This window comes from Ictidomys tridecemlineatus, chromosome 1 (genome assembly GCF_052094955.1).
Source record: "Ictidomys tridecemlineatus isolate mIctTri1 chromosome 1, mIctTri1.hap1, whole genome shotgun sequence".
Taxonomy (NCBI): domain Eukaryota; kingdom Metazoa; phylum Chordata; class Mammalia; order Rodentia; family Sciuridae; genus Ictidomys; species Ictidomys tridecemlineatus.
In genome coordinates, this window is record NC_135477.1 from 213,848,794 (window position 1) to 213,868,861 (window position 20,068).

At 32.6% G+C, this 20,068-nt stretch overlaps 1 protein-coding gene across 1 annotated transcript in view; it reads right to left on the minus strand.

Moving 5' to 3' along the window:
* Rnf180 (ring finger protein 180) overlaps nt 1-20,068 on the minus strand; it is a 206,816-nt gene that overhangs the window by 128,708 nt on the left and 58,040 nt on the right.

Sequence of the window (20,068 nt, forward strand, 5' to 3'; positions counted from 1 at the left end):
CATAATAGACCATATGCCAGCTAGAGAAACAGGGTAGCTGGCAGTCTGGCTCAGTTCAAGTCCAAAAATCTTAGAACCAAGGAAGCTGAGGATGTAACTATCAATGTGAGGCTGAAAGTCCAAAAACTGCTTGTACAAGTCTAGTGTCTAAAAGCCACAGAACATAGAATTCTGGATGTCCAAGGGCAGGATATGAAGGGTATCCCAGTTTCAGAAGAGAGACAACTCTACTTTCATCAGTTCTCACTGAACGTTCTATTATTCTTCTACCCTATTCCATTCTTAATATCAATGCCCAGACTGAAAAATATATAGGATCCTTTTTTGAAGGACCTACTACACCATTACTCATTGACTTGCTTTTTTTCTCCCAAATCTCAAGGTAAAGAGAGATGTGGAATTGACCTATTTCCTCTAGTGCAAGACTATTCTTATCTTTCCTCTAAGTACAAGAAAAATGAGTTTCTATATCAACCACAGGTCTTTTCCACTGCTTTTGGCATAAAGTTCACATCTAAATTCTTCAGGGTTTTATCTTTGGAATCCATTCCCCCATTTTTTCTTCTGTCAAATATCTCAGTTCTTACAAATCAAAAGCTTTTGTTTTAAATATAAGGAAAATTAAAAGATAGAAGGACCGACTGAAATCAAATTCCATGCATGTATGATTTTGTCAAAATGAACCCAACTACTGTATATAATTATAATGTTCTAATCTTTTAAAAAAGCTTTTGCTTTTAAGAATATTGTTACTGCACAGAATTAAAAACACCATAATCAATAAAAACAAAACAATCAAGCAAACAAATATTTAAAAAACAATAAAATTTAAAATGGTAATTAAAATGAAAAGTTAATTAGAATTAGGTTTCTTTGGTTGTTTAAAACACTATAATATGACTAGTTCTTATTTTTTAACATTAAAAGTCATAATCAATATAATAGTTGTTACAATAGGAAAGAATTTTCTACTGTGTGATAAGCTTTCAATGCAATAAATGGAATGACTGACTATATGTTGCCTAAACAACTGGAGATTTATTTTCTCATGTATGAAGGAAGACTGAGTTCTTATACTGCAAGATGACTAGCATAGCTTTAAGCATTGTGTTCTTGTTTACAACAAGAAGAAAAGCCTGAACCAAGTACATCTGTCCATTTTGCATGCAAGGGAAACCTTTCCCAGAAGGCCATCAGAGATAGATCTAATTTCTCATTGACCTGAATCATGCCATACAGCCAGTCCTAGCTACAAGGGGAGACTGACAAAATTAGTGAAATATTTAAGGCTTATTTATTTGTCTTTTGTGGGGGCAGGTCCTCTGCAGTAGAGGTATGCAAGGTAGAATGATGCTAGAGAGAAGTGTTAAATTAGTGAATGGTATGTGCCACAATTACAATATCTGCCACAATTAATTTGATATAGGTTCAAAACTATGTATATGTTAAAAAACACACTCCTAACTGAGAGGGCCACAAATAAAAATCTAATTTAAAACTACTTAATAAAATATCATTCATTTTTACCAAACTCCTGTTTGTTGAGCAGTAAACACAACCAAAAAAAAAAAAGCCCTTTTTTTTTCTTGTGGAGTTTACAGTCTAGTGGGTATAGAGAAATAATAACATAAACATATATTAGTTAGCAGTAAGTACTATGAAAACTTAAACTACATAAATAAGAAAGAAGAATGTATGTGAGGGTATGCAGGTGACTGTTTTAGACAAGGTTGCCCAGTAATGTCAAGGAAGTAACATTTGAGTAGAGATGTGAATGAGGTAAAAGACTCATGCAGGTATCTGAAGACAGAGCACTGAGGGCAGAAGGAACAACAAGTGCTTAGTGTACTCAAGAAATGGTGAAGAGGCCAGTGTAGTACAGCAGAGTGAATGAAGAACAAGCGATTAAGTAATACCATCAGAGAAAGTATTGAGGAAAGATGTAATAAACCCTGCTTTTAGAAATAATCATGATTAAAAGTTCTGAAGTAGCCTTGTCACAATGCTTCCTCTGAGAAGTTAAAACTGATGACTTATCAGGTATTCCAGTATATGTTAACATGTTTCATTCTATCAACTCAGTTTAGAAATGAGGAATCTGAAATTCATACTAGTTAAGGCTTTTAGAGGCTCTATCATAAACACAGTGTGTCTCATTATTATAGCATATGCCTAATTATTCTTATATAATTGTGCTAGAAATGCTAAATAAAGCAAAATTTATCAATTTTACATCACAGAGGATCCACTGGAGGCTTTGTTATTGTGATCTGTATTTTAAGTCTCTAAAAATAAGATAGAGGTGGGGGGATGGTGGCTAATGCCTGTAATCACAGCAGCTCAAGAGGCTGAGTCAGGAGGATTATGAGTTCAAAGCCAGCCTCAGCAACAAGGCACTAAGCAACTCAGTGAGACCCTGTTTCTAAATAAAATACAAAATAGGGCTGGAGATGTGGGTCAGTGGTCAAATGCCCCTGAATTCAATCCCCAGTTCCCACCCAACCAAGATGCAGTCTGTTGAGTATTTCTATATACATCATACTATGAAAAAAATAGTTAACACTTTATAGAAAGTACGCTTGGAAACGCTACTAAATATTTTAGTTTTATATGTATTTATTGTGCTAAAAATTAAGGTGGAAAAAATACAAGTATCTCTTTCTACTCAATTCTACTTGGTTACTGAATGCAGATAGTTAGGAGCAAGAATACACAGAGGAAATGTATATCTCTGAAAGTGTATTCAAATCCATTTGGTTTACAGGTTTAAATATTGAAGGATACCTATATATGGATGAGCTGTAGTATAGCCATTTCATGTAAGATTTGAAAAGGTAATATTTAAGAATGTATTGTATTATATTCCACAATTAAAATCTAAGTGGAACTTTTATCATATTTCTCATTTGAAATGCAGACTTGCTCTACTTAAAATGAGAAATTTAAAAGTAAGCATTTTCAAGTGAAAATAATACCTGTTTTTAAGATTATAGTTACTTATTCATATCCAGGCAAGTAGATTATAAAATATTCATTAGTACTAGCACATCTTTAAGAGAAAGATATCAGACCTATAATGGAGCACCATGTTTATAAGACAGAGCACCATGTTTATAAAATATTTCTATTTATCAAATGAAACCAAATTAATAATTCAGCTAGCTCTAAAATGCCACAATCAATACAACAGCTTTTAACTCAAATGAGGAACAATACTTTAAAAGACAATTTCCTTATACTATAAACTATTCTTGCTTTGAATCAGACACATTAAAAAGAAAAAATCAAACTTTGCAAAGAAAGGGCAGTATTTACTGACAGGAAAAATGTAATATACAGCAAAAGCAAGCAATTACTATCCCAAAGAAATTTGTCTATAAAGTTGTAACACCAGGAAACAAAAGTAATAATTCTCAGGCAATGAAGAACATATAAATAACTTGGAGAATGCAGATTCTGATTACATAGGGAAAAGGGAACTCAAGATAGTATACTTCTAATAATTTGTTAAATAATGTTGATGACCTTTGTCTATGGACTCCATTTTGAGTAGCAAGCCATAAATTATAGCATTAAAAAGTCTCTACAACTGGGATTCTGTTGGGAGAATAATAGTACATGGGTCAAAATTATACTCAATTTCCTTTAAAAATTTGTTTAATAGAAGAAGCAATGGTGAACTTTCTAAAATAAAATCAAACAAATAAAATACCCATAAAGTATTAAGCCTCATTATAAAATTAACTTTTAAAACTTTAAAAGTTTCAAGTAGCTGAGCATGGGGAGGGAGGCTAATTTGAATAATTCAAACATCAGGGTCTCCTTGACAATAATTTAATGAATATGACACCAAAAGCACAGGTAATAAAAACAAGTAACTGGAACTATTCAAACTAAAAAGCTTCTGTAGAACAAATGAAATAATCAAGAGTGTGAAAGGCATAACCTACAGATTGGAAGAAAATATTTACAAACCATATACCTGATAAGGGGGTAGTCTCCAAAATATATAAGGAACTCCTACAACTCAACAGTGAAAAATGAGTAACTCAATTAAACAATGAGGTGAGGACTAAACAGACATTTCTCCATAGAAAAATAAAAAGAGTGACAAGTACCTAAAAAGATGATAAATGTCACTAATTATCAAGGAAAATGTAAATGAAAACCACGATGAGATTTTATCTCATACGTATTGGGATGGCTATTATCAAAAAACTAAAAAGACTAGTGTTAGTGAGGTTGTGGAGAAAATAGAACCTATGCACATTGTCAAAGGGAGAGCAAAATAGTTCAGCTGCTATAGAAAACAGTATAGAGGCTCCTCAAAAATCTTAAAAATAGAACTACAATATCCTACTTCTATGTGTTTATATTTTTAAAAGAATTAAAATCAGAATCTCACAAAGATATCAGCATTACTATGTTCACTGCAACACTATTCACATTAGCCAATTATGGAAATAACAGATATGTCCATCAATAGATGAATAGATAAAGAAAAGGTGGTATATACATATAATAAAATATCACAGAGCTTTTAAGAAGAAAAACCTGTCATATACAACAAGTGGACAAACCTTGAGAACATTATGCTAAAGTGAAAAAAGCCAGTCAAATACAGCCATTATTACACTTATATGAGGTCAAATTCACAGAAACAAGGAGTGGAATGGTAATTTCCAGGAGCTTGGGGAAGAGGAAAATTTGGTGTTACAAATCTACTTTATGCCTATAAAGTTTCAGTTAAGCAAGATAAATAAGCTCTAAAGTTTCTCCGTACAATATTGTACTTTCAGTCAACAATAATGTACTGTACATTATTCTTAAAATTTTAAGAGAACAGGTCTCATGTTAAATGTTCTTAGCAAAATACAATTGCTTAAAAGGGCATAAAGGTCAAAGGAAATATGAAAAGAAAACAAAATAGAAGAACATGAGGAGGGTCCCTTACTACGAAAATGCCAACCTCTGTGCCAAAAATTATACATGGAGTATAATTTATTCTAATTAGGATTTGGATGTACTTTTCTTCAAGTTTTCTTTAAATATAGTCTATTAAATTCCGTAAGTATGAAGAACAAAGGTATTTGTTAATTTTGGTGCTCTGGAATTATCAAAAGATATGTAACTGTTTCAAATTTAAAACAGCTACACAGAATAAAGTAGTCTTTTAAAACCTACAATGATGCATTGCTGATTTTATTTATAAAGCTCAGGGGTGACAATAGTTCAAATTTCAAGCTATCATTAAAGTACGTGACAAATAACTCATGGAAAATGTTCTTTTTTGCATAAGAAAGCTTTTGTACTGAGACACAACACAGATTCACATATATATGTCTTTAACTCCACAATGATTAACTGTCCCTTAATAGTACTTCCAAGCTTCATTTCTGAAGTTAATTTTTATGCAGATTTTATCTTTCTGAGTCAGTTTTAATATTATACAATAACATTGAATATTTTTATTTCATTGAGAAGAAGTACTCTTGTCATTTCAACAATAATAAACAACTTACAACATTCAGTTATCTAAATATCACCTTTCAGATCTGAAGTAACCTTAAAGTTTTAGCAGTCTTCCTATAGCCACTTTTCAGAAAGAACAAATTCAGTCCTGAGATAATGCTAATAAATGATAATAACCCTAAAAAGATTTGTTCATATCTTAATAAAAGTCAAAAATATACTAAAAAGAAATTTTATTTGAAAGTAAAATTTTAATAGTACTTGCTTTTCAATATACTTTGCTTCTTTTTAAAAAATATTTATTTTTTAGTTGTAGTTGGACACAATACCTTTATTTTACTTATTTTTATGTGGTGCTGAGGATTGAACCCAGGGCCTTGCACATGCTCGGTGAGCTCTCTATCGCTAAGCCACAATCCCAGCCAATACTTTGCTTCTTTAGCAGTAAGATGCTTGATGAAAACTGAACTATGCAAATTATGATTTACATAATACACAACCTACAAAGTAAATATTTTATAATATTAGAACATTAGAAACATATGGGAAGATATTCAGAAACTCTTACATGTACAGATCCATATATATAAAGAAGTGTAAATGAAAGAGCTTAATCTTATAAAGAAAAACAAAGCAACAACACACAAGAATCTTCTATGAGACGGACTCAAAAGAAGACACATACTAGCAATCCACAGATGTAAGACAGATCCCTGCTAAATACAGCTGACTGGCACTAATCTGAAGAGTTGCATTGGTAAGCATCAATTTCTAAGTGGGAGGAGTGGTGATAGGATTAAAAATGACATGATAATGTATTTACAGATAAAAAATAATCTACATACCTATTAGTTATGATAACAGGCCTGTACTGCTTCATATAGCTCCTTTGTAGATTATACTTCAATAAAATCCTTTGTGTCAAAGTTAAAATATTATTCAATTGTAACATATTATTAGGCTCATGATTTTAAAATATTAAAAAATGTTTCTTTGCATCTCAACACTATCACTTGACTTGCTACCACAACTTGGATTAGAGTAGTTCATCTCCTTGGGTCTTCGTTTTCTCATCTATAAAATAAGCATTACTGTGTGATAGAGTTACTGTACAAGGTAGAAATAATGTATGTAAAAGGCCTTACACTTTTCTCTTTTTAGTCACACACTAATAAATAGCAGAATTTGGTATTTTTGATTTAGTAAAAGTATTGCATACATTTAATATAGAGTTATATGTAATGCAATATATAATTTTGATTTTCAATTCCATTAAAGACTTATCATGAGATTTCAGCAATTCATTCACATCTTCAGGCTTCACTTCTAATTCTCATTCTCTTGCTATTTCTCTACCATGTCTGAAGTTACATCTTCCAATTTCTTCCTAATGCCTTCAAGATCATCTATGAGGACTGAAATTAACTTCTTTCAAGCCCCTATTAATGTTTATTTTCTTTATAGCCTCCCATAAATAATGGAATGTTCTTAATTAAATCTAGAATGGTGAATCCTTTTTGGAAGTTTTTCAATTTACTTTTATAAGATCCATCAGAGGAATCACTGTCTATGTCAGCTATAATCTTACAAAATGTGTTACTTAAAGAAGATTTGAAAGTCAAATTAGTCCCTGATCCATGGGCTACAGAATGGATGCTGTAGTAGCAGGCATGAAATAACAGTAATTTTGCTATACATCTCCATCAGATCTCTTGGGTGATCAGATACATTGTTAATGAGCAGTAATAATTTGAAAGGAATATTTCTCTTTCTAATCAGATCTCAACAGTGGGTTTTAAATACTTCAAAAATAAAGCAGTAAACAGATGTGTTGTCACTCAGACTTTATTGTTCCATTTATAGAGCACAGGCATGGTGGACTTAGAATAATTCTTAAGGGTACTATCATTTTTGGAGTGGTCATTAAGCACTGGCTGTAGCCTAAACTCACCAGGAATATTAGTAAAGGTTAAGCCTATCATTTGAACTTAGGCTGTGAAACTCTCTGGTTATGAAAATCCTAGATGGCATACTCTTCTAAAAGTAAGACTGAAAGATGGGAAAAAAACATGTCTCTCACGGGGATGGTGAGAATAAGCAAGGGTTTCTATCCTCATATCAGATAAAGCAGACTTCAAGCCAAAGCTAATCAGAAGGGACAAAGGAGGACATTTCATGCTGTTTAAGGGAATTATACATTAACAAGACATAACAATCATAAATATTTATGCCTCAAACAATGAAGCATCTATGTACATCAAACAAACCCTTCTCAATGTCAAGAATCTATTTGACAACAACACAATAATACTGGGTGACTTTTAACACACCTTTCTCACTACTGGATAGATCTTCCAAACAAAAACGAAACAAAAGAAACTACAGAACTAAATAATACGATCAATAATTTAGATTTAACAGACATATGAAGAATATTTCATCCATCAATGAGTGAATACACTTTCTTCTCAGCAGAACATGGATCTTTCTCTAAAATAGATCATATCTTATGCCATAAAGCAACTCTTAGAAAATACAAAAATAGAGATAATACCCTGCATCCTATCAGATCATAATGGAATGAAATTAGAAATCAAAGATAGAATAAAAACAGAAGCTACTCTAACACCTTGAGACTAAATGATATGCTATTGAATAATGAATAAATAAGGGATAAAATGAAAAAAATATTTAGAGGTAAATGAGAATAGTGATACAATGTATCAAAACCTCTGGGATGCTATGAAGGCAGTGCTAAGAGGAAACTTCATTGTATTGAATTCTTTCATTAAAAGAATAAAAAAAATAAACAAATAAATAACTTAACATCTCAAGCCCTAAAAAAGAAGAACAAATGAACATGAAAAGCAGTAGAAGACAGGAAATAATTAAAATCAGAATTGAAATCAATGAAACTGAAACAAAATAAACAATTCAAAAAAATGACAAAACAAAAAGTTTGTTCTTTGAATAAATAAATAAAATTGATAAACCCCTGGCCACACTAACAAAGACAAAAAGAGAAGACTCCAGTTACTAAAATACATGATGAAAAAGGAAAAGTCACAATGGACATGACTGAAATACAGAAGAGAATTCGAAAACATTTTGAAAATTTATACTCCAATAAAACAGAAAATCTTGAAGACACTGACAAATTTCTAGACATATGATCTACCCAAACTGAATCAGGAGGACATACATAATTTAAACAGATCAATTTCAAGCAATAAAATATAAAATGCCACCAAAAGCCTACCTATCAAGAAAAGCCAAGGACCTGTCAGATTCTCAGCCAAGTATTTTATAAAATAGAAAAGGAGAGAACCCTTCCAAACTCATTCTATGAGGCTAGTATCACCCTGATACCAAAACCAGATAGAGATATCAAAGAAAATTCAGACCAGTATCCCTGATGAACATAGAAACAGAAATTATCAATAAAATAATGGCAAATCATATACAAAAGCATATTAAAAAGATAGTGCACCATTATCAAGTGGGGTTCATCCCAGGATGCAAGGTTGGTTCAATATTCAGAAATCAATAAACGTAATTTATCACATCAATAAACTTAAAGATAAGAATCATAGTATTACTTCCATAGATGCAGAAAAAGCATTTGAAAATATAGCACCTCTTCATGTTCAAAACACTAGAAAAACTAGGGGTAGTAAGAACACATCTCACCCTTGTAAGAGCTATCCATGCTAAACCCACAACCAACATCATTATAAATGGAGAAAAATCAAAAGGATTACCTTTAAAAACTGGAACAAGACAAGGATGCCCTTCCACTACTTCTATTCAACATCATCCTTGAAACTCTAACCAGAGCAATCAGACAGGAGAAAGAAATTAAAGGGATATGAATAGGAAAGGAAAAACTCAAACTATCATTATTTTCCAATGACATGATTCTATATTTAAAAGATCCAAAAAATTCCAACAGAAGACTCCTAGAACTCATAAATGAATTCATCAAAGTAGCAGGATTAAAATCAACACCCATAAATCAAAAGCATTCCTATATATCAGTGATGAATCTACTGAAAGAGAAATTAAGAAAACTACCCCATTCACAATAGCCTCAAAAAATAAAATAAAATACTTGGGAATCAATCTAACAAAAGAGATGAATGGCCTCTAAAATGAAAGTGACAAAACACTAAAGAAAGAAATTGAAGAAGACTTTAGAAGATGAAAAGACCTCCCATGCTCCTGAATAGGTAGAATTAATATTGTCAAAATGGCCATACTAACAAAAGTGTTATAAAGATTTAATGCAATTCCTATTAAAATCCCAGCGACATTCTTCATAAAAGAATGTCATCATTCCAAGTAATCATGAAATTCACTTGGAAAAATGAGACCCAAAATATCCAAAGCAATCCTTAGCAAGAAAAGTGAACAAGGATGCATCATAATACCAGATCTCAAATTATACTACAGAGCCACAGTAACCAAAACATCATGGTATTAGCACCAAAATAGACACATAGACCAATGGTACAGAATAGACACACAGACAAACCCACATAAATACAGTTATCTCACTCTAGACAAAGGCATCAAAAACATTCACTGGAGAAAAGATAGCCTATTTAACAAATGGTGTTAGAAAAATTGGAAATCCACACGTAACAAAATAAAATTAAACCCTTATCTCTCACTTTGTATGAAACTCAACTCACAGTAGATCAAAGACTTAGGCCCTAGAACAGAGACCCCACACCTAATAGAACAAAAAGTGGGCTCAAATCTTCACCATGGCAGCTTAAAATCTGATTTGCTTAACAAAACTCCTAAAGTGCAAGAAGTAAAATCAAAAATCAATAAGTGGGATGGATTCAAACTAAAAAGCTTCTTCTCAGCAAAGAAAACAATCAATAATGTGAAAAAAGAGCCTACAGAATGGGAGAAAATCTTTACCACATTCACCTCAGATAGAATACTAATCTCCAGAATACATAAAGATCTCAAAACACCAAAAAAAAAATCAAATAACCCAATCAATAAATGCTAAGAAACTTAATAGTTTACAAAAGAATACAACTGATTAACAAATATATAAAAAACTGTTCAGCATCTTTGACAATTAGAGAAATGCATATCAAAACTACTCTAAGATTTCATCTCACCTCAGTCAGAATGGCAATTATCGAGAATACAAACAACAACAAATGTTGGCAAGGATGTGGGGATAAGGTGCACTCACACATGGCTGGTGGGAATGCATACTGGTGCAATCATTATGGAAAGTAGTATGGAGATTCCTCAGAAAACTTTGAATGAAACCACCATTTGACACAGCTATCCTATTCCTCAGAATATACCAAAATGACTTAAAATCAGCATATTACAGTGATGCTGCCACATCAATGTTTATAACAACTCTATTCACAATAGCTAAACCATGTAACCAACCTAGGGCCCTTCAACAGATGAATGAACAAGAAACAAATTATATTACTTAGCCTTAAAGAAGAATGAAATTATGACATTTGTTAGTAAATAGATGGAGCTGGAGAATATCACACTAAATGAAATAGACCAATTCCAAAAAAACAAATGTTGAATGTTTTCTCTGATATGTGGATGTTAATCACAGTAAGGCGAGGGTGGGCTATGGAAGAATAGAGTTACTTTAGGTAAAGGGGAGTAAAATAATGAGAGAGTATGGCAGTAGAGTAGGAAGGAGAATAGAATGAATCAAACATCATTACCCTATGTACATATATAACTATACAACTGGTGGGATTCTACATCATGTACAACCAGAAGAGTGAGAAATTATATTCCATTTACATATTGTATATCAAGGTGCATTCTACTATCGTGTATAATGAATTGGAATTATTTTTTTTAAAAAAAGTAAAGCTGTTTCTTCTACACTGAAAAATCTCTTTTTTATTATAGTCATATCTATCAATTTTCTTAGCTAGATATTCTGGATAACTTGCTGCAGTTACTACATCAGCACTTGTTACTTTATTTTGTACTTTATTTTTATAGAGATGGTTTCTTTCCTTAATCTCATGAACCAATCTCTACTATCTTCGAACTTTTCTTTTGCTGCTTTCTTACTTTTCTTGGCCTTCATAGAACTGATGAGAATTAGGTCCTTGCTCTGGATTAAGCTTTGGCTTAAAACAATAATATGGCTGGTTTGATTTTCTATCCAGACTACTAAAACTTTTTCCATCTCAACCAACAATAAGTCTGTTTTGCTTTCTTATCATTTGTGTGTTCACTGGAGTAGCACTTTTAATTTCCTTCAAGAACTTTTCTTTTGCATTTGCAACCTGGCTAACCATTTGGCACAAGAGATAGGCCTAGCTTTTGGCCTATCTAGGATTTAAATATGCCTTCCTCCCTAGGCTTAATTATTTTTAGCTCTTGATTTAAAGTGAGAGATGTTCAACTCTTTCACCTGAATGGTTAGAGGCCATTGTAGGTTCTTAATTGACATAAATTCAATACTTTAGTGTCTCAGGGAATAGAGACATCCAAGTAAAGGGACAGTGATGGGGGAGTGGTTGGTCAGTGGAGAAGTCAGAACATATACATTTATTAAGTTCACTGTTTTATATGGGAATGGTTTTGGTTTATCCCCAAAGAATAATGACAGTAATATTAAAGATAATAGATTACAATAACAGACATAATGATAATGAAAAAGGCTGACATGTTGCACAAATTACCAAAATATGACACAGAGACACAAGAGAGCACATGGTCCAATAACATGACACAGATGGACTTACTCCCGAAGGGCTGCCACAACCCTTTAACATGTAAAGATGCAGTATCTACAAAGTGCAATAAAGCAAAATGCAGTAAAATGAAGTATTCCTTTAGTTGTAAAGGCTTTTGCTCTCTTGGAGAGCTGGGATATGCTCTATTTTCTTTCCTCTTTAGATTAAACTCAAATAGTGAACATATTCATAGGCTAGATTATGATACTACATGAAAGTAAGGAACTACAAAGAATGTTCCAGAGTTTGCTGGTAGACTAGAATTTGGCAACTCATTCCTGAGTAAGAAGAAACTCTTGAATGTTGCAATATACACTATTCCCCCAAACTATTATTGATTAAAGGATAACTCAAAATTATAGTCTCTGTACTTAGCATATTGCTTTAGGACCTATAAAACCAATGAGTATAATTGAATGAGAGTTCAACTCTTATCAAACTCAGGCAAATGTATGGCATCTATTTCTCATAAACTAAATACTATCCGAAAATAAACTGAGTGACTTTCCTATGGCACTTAGTTGACTCAAAAGAATACAAGGAAAACTGGAATTTTAGGATAATTGGCTCAAAAACAAATACAGTTGCCTCATTTGTATTTGCTAATGATAAGAAAATCTAAAATGATTACAAGTTGTTGTGACTGGAGATAGAAGGAAAATCCAACAATCAGAAATAATTTGATGTACAATGTAAAAATATCTTTGAATGTTTAATTGAACAAAAAAGTATAGTAAATGAAAAGAAATCATTGGCTGGTGTATTGGTAACTTTTCTAACCCCTTTTATTCAAGAAAGAAGGAAGGATGGTTTATCAAATGCAAGTTAATAAGCTCTGCTAAACATCAATGTATGAGTGGTGCTCTGTGACCTACTGGCTATATCATTTCACTCTCAATATTCTCTCAATATTCTACACCGAAGCACAACACTTATCAATGATTATATCCTGAATTTAGGGAACTTGCCTAAATTGCATATGACACTTGAAACTTAAAAACAGAATAAATGAACATATTTACAGATCCTTAAAAATTTTATCCCAAGTATTAACCCAGGGTAGCTGTTTAATTCTCTCAAAACAAACACATAACAAATGTCTCTGAAAAACAATTTAGCAAAAGTGCTCATGGATTCTTAGCTGATGGTAGGAAGAGAACACCTTATTATAATTCTGAAAACTCCTTCTCACAACACACAAAATCTCTTTTGTAAACTCTCAAGAAACTCAAAATATACCATTCTATATTCTACCCCAATATATGAATTTCTTTGATGGAAAGAAATGGTGTGATTATTTTGGTCCTAGAGGAAATTTGGTGCCCTCTGGTGTTGGAAAAGAAGATGATCCATTTAAGCTTTATAAATAAGCATAGTTCATAAAATCACAGAATTCAGGAGCTGATTAGCACATTTAGTGTAGCACAGATAATCATTATTTAGTAGAAATTTGTGGTCACTCATTATGAAATATTCAATTTTTATTCTGATGGCATATTAGAAAAGTATTATTTAGAAGTTAAATTTCTTAGGTAAAATAATAATTGCCTATATTATCTCTATTTCCCCTCAAGCTTTATAAAAAGAAGAAGAAAAAAACACACCAATGAGCTATCTAAGACTCTGTGGCAAAGTAATGAATAAAAAGGTAATGACATTATTAGAATGGTATAATTTATAACTGAATCTTCAATGTTTTATTACCTACTAGAGACATACAAAATGAACCAAATAATAACATCTGTGATAACACTGCCCAGTTTAAGAAATAAAACATAATAGAGTTGTAGCCCTCCATATAGCACCCCAGATCACATCCTCTTCCCCTGAATAAGTAACCACTCTCTTAAAATAAGCGTTTAAATGATAATTTTAAATGATATATTCAGTTTTCTGCATTGTCTGCAATACTGCCACATTTTCATATTGTTTCTAAAATTAAAAATCAACTTTAAAATATTAGTTTACAAAAGAAAGCCCAGGCAATACCAATTACAGTTGATCACATCAAAACACAGGCTTCTAGGCACTCCCCATTTTGGGGGCATGTGGAAGCTGATATTGTCAGACCTCCACGTGTGAGAAGAATAGGTGGGACTTTCATCTCATCATGGGGCAAATTTTAAGGAGATCCAAACAGGACAGGAGGTGCCTGTCAGTAAGTGGTTTAAAAAATGTACAAGTGCAAAAAAAGAACAATGAGGGAGAAAAAGAAATGATTGATTTTTTTTTTGCTTGTTTGATTTGTAAATAAAGCTAAATGTGAAGATTTAGAATAAAAACAAGAAAATAGTCTTCTTGATGCACACAAGGTCAAAAGCACTGAAGTTATTACCTAGTTCTGCTCATCAAACACAGCAAGCACTAAGCTGTGTCCTGTACACTAAGCTGCGTCCTGTAAGGATAGGTTTCGGCTTTCCATATCATTCTGGGATTAGCTCACTGACTATTCTAATATTTTTTCCATCCCCAAACAAGTTATCCTTACACAAACTTAGTGTTTTAGTCCACTTGTGCTTCTCTAACAGAATATCTGAAACTGTGATTTATGAAGAATAAAAATTCATTTTTCTCACAGTTCTGGAGGCTGGGAAGCACAAGATCAAGACACTGGCATTTAGTCTGATAAGGGCCTTCCTTCTGTTGCTTCACAAGCAGAAGGTGGAAGGTCAAGGGAAAAGCAAGCCAAATGTGCAAGGATCCTTTTTATAAGGACCTTATTTCCATAAACAAGGAAGGAGCCCTCCTGGCCTAAGCACCCCACCTCTTCAAACTATTTCATTAGGAACAGCAGAAGTTTGAAGGTCACACATTGGAACCACAGCACATGCAGAAGATATTGTATATCTCTGTTGTTCTCTCTCTCCACTCAAAGTGACTGAGGAGATCACAGTGCCTCTCCTCTAACAAAGCTTGCCATTCTCAAAGCTTCTCTATGTTCTAGTGACAGAATAGCTCATGTAAATCAGCTAATATCAACAAAACGCTTTATACTGTACCTAGAATACGGTAATGCTCATCAAAACTAACTTGCTGTCATCACTCTCACCACCATACCTTCTCCCTTCTGTTGCTCTCCTCTCCCTTGTTCCTAATCAAAATTCTCATTCTTCTCAAATCCATGCTAAGGAAAGTTATCTGAACATACCAAATGTTATTCGGACATAAATATTCATACCATGTCTACTGTATGTGTGTATACTTGCCGCATGTATACACACCCACAAACACACACACACACACACACACACACGTCCACACACAACATAGACAACTAAAGCATAATCTCATACAGCCTAGAGTACTGGATTTTTTAAAGCTCCTGAAGAGATTTCATCTCAAAACCAGGGTTAAGAACTACTGTTAGCCTTTATTCTCAAATCATTTATCATGCCTGAAGCATTGGCTACATCATTTATTTGTCCAATTAAACCACTGAGGTTTACTGACTTCTGAATGTATACTGGGATTGGTGCTTCTCAGAACTCTCTAGAAACTACACGGTATCCTCAAAATCTAACATGAGTTTCTAACTATTACATCATAATTCTTTATAAACTGACCATTTCCCTCTTGTCTGTAATCAACTTTCCCATTTCTATATGTTTTCCCTACCCTCTCCCAATCAATCTTAATCTTTTGTGACTTCTCTAAAACTCTCAGTTGCAACCCAAGGTCTTGGTGAAAGCAATCCAATATTAAATAAACATTAGCCAAAGTTATCTGTAATATGGCACTTATGCAAATGCACAAGAAAATGATCACTGAAATTCATGTGTCATCCTCCTTGACTCAAAGGTCTGTGAGGGAAAGGATGATATTTCATTCATTGATGCAATTTCTAGCAAAGAGTAAACTACCAAAAGAGAATTAGTTAAATGAAGGAAATAATGAAAAAGAATAAAGGTATATGATAGAAAATGTTTTCTGAAACACCAAAGAAAAATTAAATGGGGGCAAAAAACTTTCTCAACAGGATGTAGATTAACGGTTAAGAACATAAACTTTGGGATCTAGATATGTTATCACATTATTCAAATTATTCAACCTATCTGAGCCTCAATTTCTGCATCTATAAAATAGAGATAATAACAGAAATTATCTCATAAAATGATGTCAGGATTAAATGAAATAAAGCACTCAGCAAAATATCTGGCATATAATAAGGTGAGGTAAGCAGAATCATGACTCTAGCTACCATTGCATAGATGTCCATATTCTAATTGCTGAAACCTGTAAATATGTTACCTTACAATGGCCAATGGGATGTGGCAGTCAGGATTAAATTAAGGACCTCAAATGGGGAGATTACTTTGGATTATCCACATGAGTTCAATGTCATGATAAAGGCCTTAAATGTCAGAAAGAAGATGTGATAAAAGAGATCAGGAGTTGGAGTAGTGCCATGGCCAGAAGGAGGTCACAAGCCAAGGAATAAGGACAGAGTTTAGAAATAGGAAAAGGCAAGAAACAGATTCTACCCTAGAGCTTCCAGAAGGAGTGCAGCCCACCAACACTTCAATTTTAGTTCCATAAAGCCAATTTTCAGACTTGTGACCTCCAAACTATAACATGATACAATATGTTGTTTTAAGCTACTACATTTGTGGTAATTTGTTGGGAGCAGCAATAGAAAACTAATTAGCATTCTTTTCTGTTATAAAACATTTCTGAGTTAACATCAACAGTGCTAAATCATGTTGATAGTATGTGTTCTTGTAAAGTAATGACAATGGCATTTTATCTTAGTGGTCTTCCTCCTAAAATTCCATATTCAGAGAGGAATTAATACAACAGGTCTATCTGCACTTACCAGATCTGCCCTTAATTCAGGACCTTAAATTTGGGGAGGGTTCCCACCATAAGTGATGAGAGGTTCAATGCACCTAATTTGCTTGTACAAGCAATGCGATTTATACTGAACACCTACTTTACTTTCAGGAATCTGAATGTTTGTATTAGCTAAGCAGTAGGTGCCTACATGACCAGCTCCCAATAGGTGCTAAGTCTATTAACTTCCCTGATATTTAAAACCTTTCACAATTTATTGTTTGAAAACTTAAGCACATTCTATGTGACTCCACAGGAAGAGGATTCTTAAAATCCTGTGCTTGCTTACTGCAGATTTTGCCCCATGTACATTTTCCTTTAGCTAATAATAATCTTTATCCTTTCACTTCAATAAAACACAACTGAACGTGATCATATGCTGATTCTCTTGGCAAAACACCAAATGTGAGATGATTTGGGGAACCAATGACACAACCATTACCCTAATCTAAATATAGGAAAATCCTCTGACAAGTCCCAGGTAAGGGACATTCTATAAAATATCTAGCCAGTCCGCCTCAAAACTGTTAAATCATCAAAAACAAGAAAAGTCTGAGAAATTGTAAGAGTCAAGAGAAATGACATGACAACTTAAATGTAAGGTGGTCTCCTGGATAAGATCCTCAAAGAAAGAGAGAGGGGGGGAGAAAGAGAGAGAAAGAAAAGAAAGGAAGAAGAGAAAGAAAGAAAATCTGAATAATTGATTAATAATTAATTATAATAATTAATAATGTATAATACTGGTTCATTAGTTGTGACAAATGGACCTAGTAATGTAAGATATTAATAAAAGTAAGGAAGAGTAGGTGTGGGGCATATGGTAACTTTTTGCATTATCTTCACAACATTACCCAGATACCAGATACACTACTAAATTTTTAAGTAAAAATAATATTAATTCTAGGGCTGGGAATGTGGCTCAAGCGGTAGTGCACTCACCTGGCATGGGTGCAGCCAGGGTTTGATCCTCAGCACCACATACAAACAAAGATGTTGTGTGTGCCGAAAACTAAAAAATAAATATTAAAATCTCAGTATCTCTCTCTCTCTCTCTCTCTCTCTCTCTCTCTCTCTCTCTCTCTCTCTCTCTCTCTCTCGCTCTCTCTCTCTCTCTCTTTAAAAAAATAATATTAATTCTCCACAATATTTTCCAGAAAACAGAAGAGAACTTATAAGGCCAGCACTACTCTAATACCCCAAACAGACAATAATAGCAGAAAAAAAGAAAATTTCAAGCCAATATCCTTCATAAGCAGAAGCCTCCCCCCCAAAAAACATCTCAAAACCTATTATCAAATCATATCCAACAGTATCCAGCAATTTTATAAAAGTAAGAAGAATAAAATTTTTATTTTATAAAAATAAGAAGAATATTATAACATAACTGAGGTTTACTGTAGATATGTAGGATTGGTTCAATAATTGATAATTAATACTAAACATTTAAAACACATGATAATATGAAATAATGCAGAAAAAGCATTTGATAAAATTCAACATCCATTCATGATAAAATTCTCTTTAAATTAGAAATAACAGAAAACTTCCTCAGTAAAAATGCTCCAACTGAGGCCTGCATTGTGGCTGAGTGGTAGAGCACTTGCCTTGCATGCATGAGGCATTGGGTTTAATCCCCAGCACCACATAAAAATAAACAAATAAAATAAAGGTATTGCATCAATCTACAACTAAAAAATATTTTTTTAAAAAATGCTACAACTATCAACAACTATCATCACACAGGTGAAAGATTGAATGTTTTTCTGCTAACCAGTGCAATATCATAAGAAGTAGAAAAAGAAAAATATCTACATTAAAAAGGAAGAAGTAAGACTTTTCATTTGCAGATACGATGACCATCTAAGTAGAAAATTCAGTGACATCTACAAAAAAACTATTACTAGAAGGTGACAGTAAAAAGATTGTAAGCATGCAAGATCATACAAAAACCAATTGCATTAAAAATATAAATACTTGGGGATAAAATGACAAAAGATATCAAAGACTTGTACTACCAACATCACAAGATATAAAATCAAAACAAAAGTAGTACTTTTAAACACTAACAATATATAATTTTAAGTCAAAGTGTTCAACAATAACTTCTCCCGAAAAAAAAATACTTATTATAATTCTAAATAAACATACATATTCTGAATGCCAACTCTGCAAAATAATGATGAGAAATCAAAGACTTAAATAAAAGGAAAGATGTTCCATGCTTATAGTCTTGGAAAATCAGCATAGTAAAGTTTTCAATTCTTTCCAAGTTGATCTATAGATTTAATATGATTCCAACCAAAATCCCAACAGAATTTTTGCAAATACAAACAGGTTCATTCTAAATTTTATATGGAAAATAAAAAGAACTACAATAGGTAAAACAATTTTGAAAAATAACAATAAAGTTGAAGAATTCACAATATCCTACTTTATGATTTACTATAAAACTCCAACAAACAAGAAAAAGGGCTACTGATAAAAGGGCAGAAATAAAGATGAACTGAACATCACAGAAGATCCAAAACTAGATCCACAGATATATATCCAATTAATTTTTGACAAAGTTGCAAAAGCATTTCAATAGAGAAAGGACACAGTTTTCAACAAAATGTACTTGAAACTTTGAACCTCTATGCAAAATAATGGGTCTTGACTTAAACTTCACACTTTATTTTTAAAAAATCAATACAAAGTAAATAATTTCAATGTAAAACATAATACTATAAAACTTTTAGAATAAACCACAGAAAAAAAGTCTTTATAACCTAGGGTAAGGCAGAGTTCTTCAATATGACATGCTTTTGGAAGCATGAGCCATTAAACAATTTTTTTTGAGAAACTGGACATAATCAAAATTAAGCATGTTTACTATGCAGGAAAAAAAACTGTTAATAGAATTAAACACAAGCTACACACTGAGAGGAAATATTTATAAATCATATATCTAATTTAGAACTTCTAGTAAAAATATATAAAGAACTTTCAAAACTATATAGAAAGAAAAT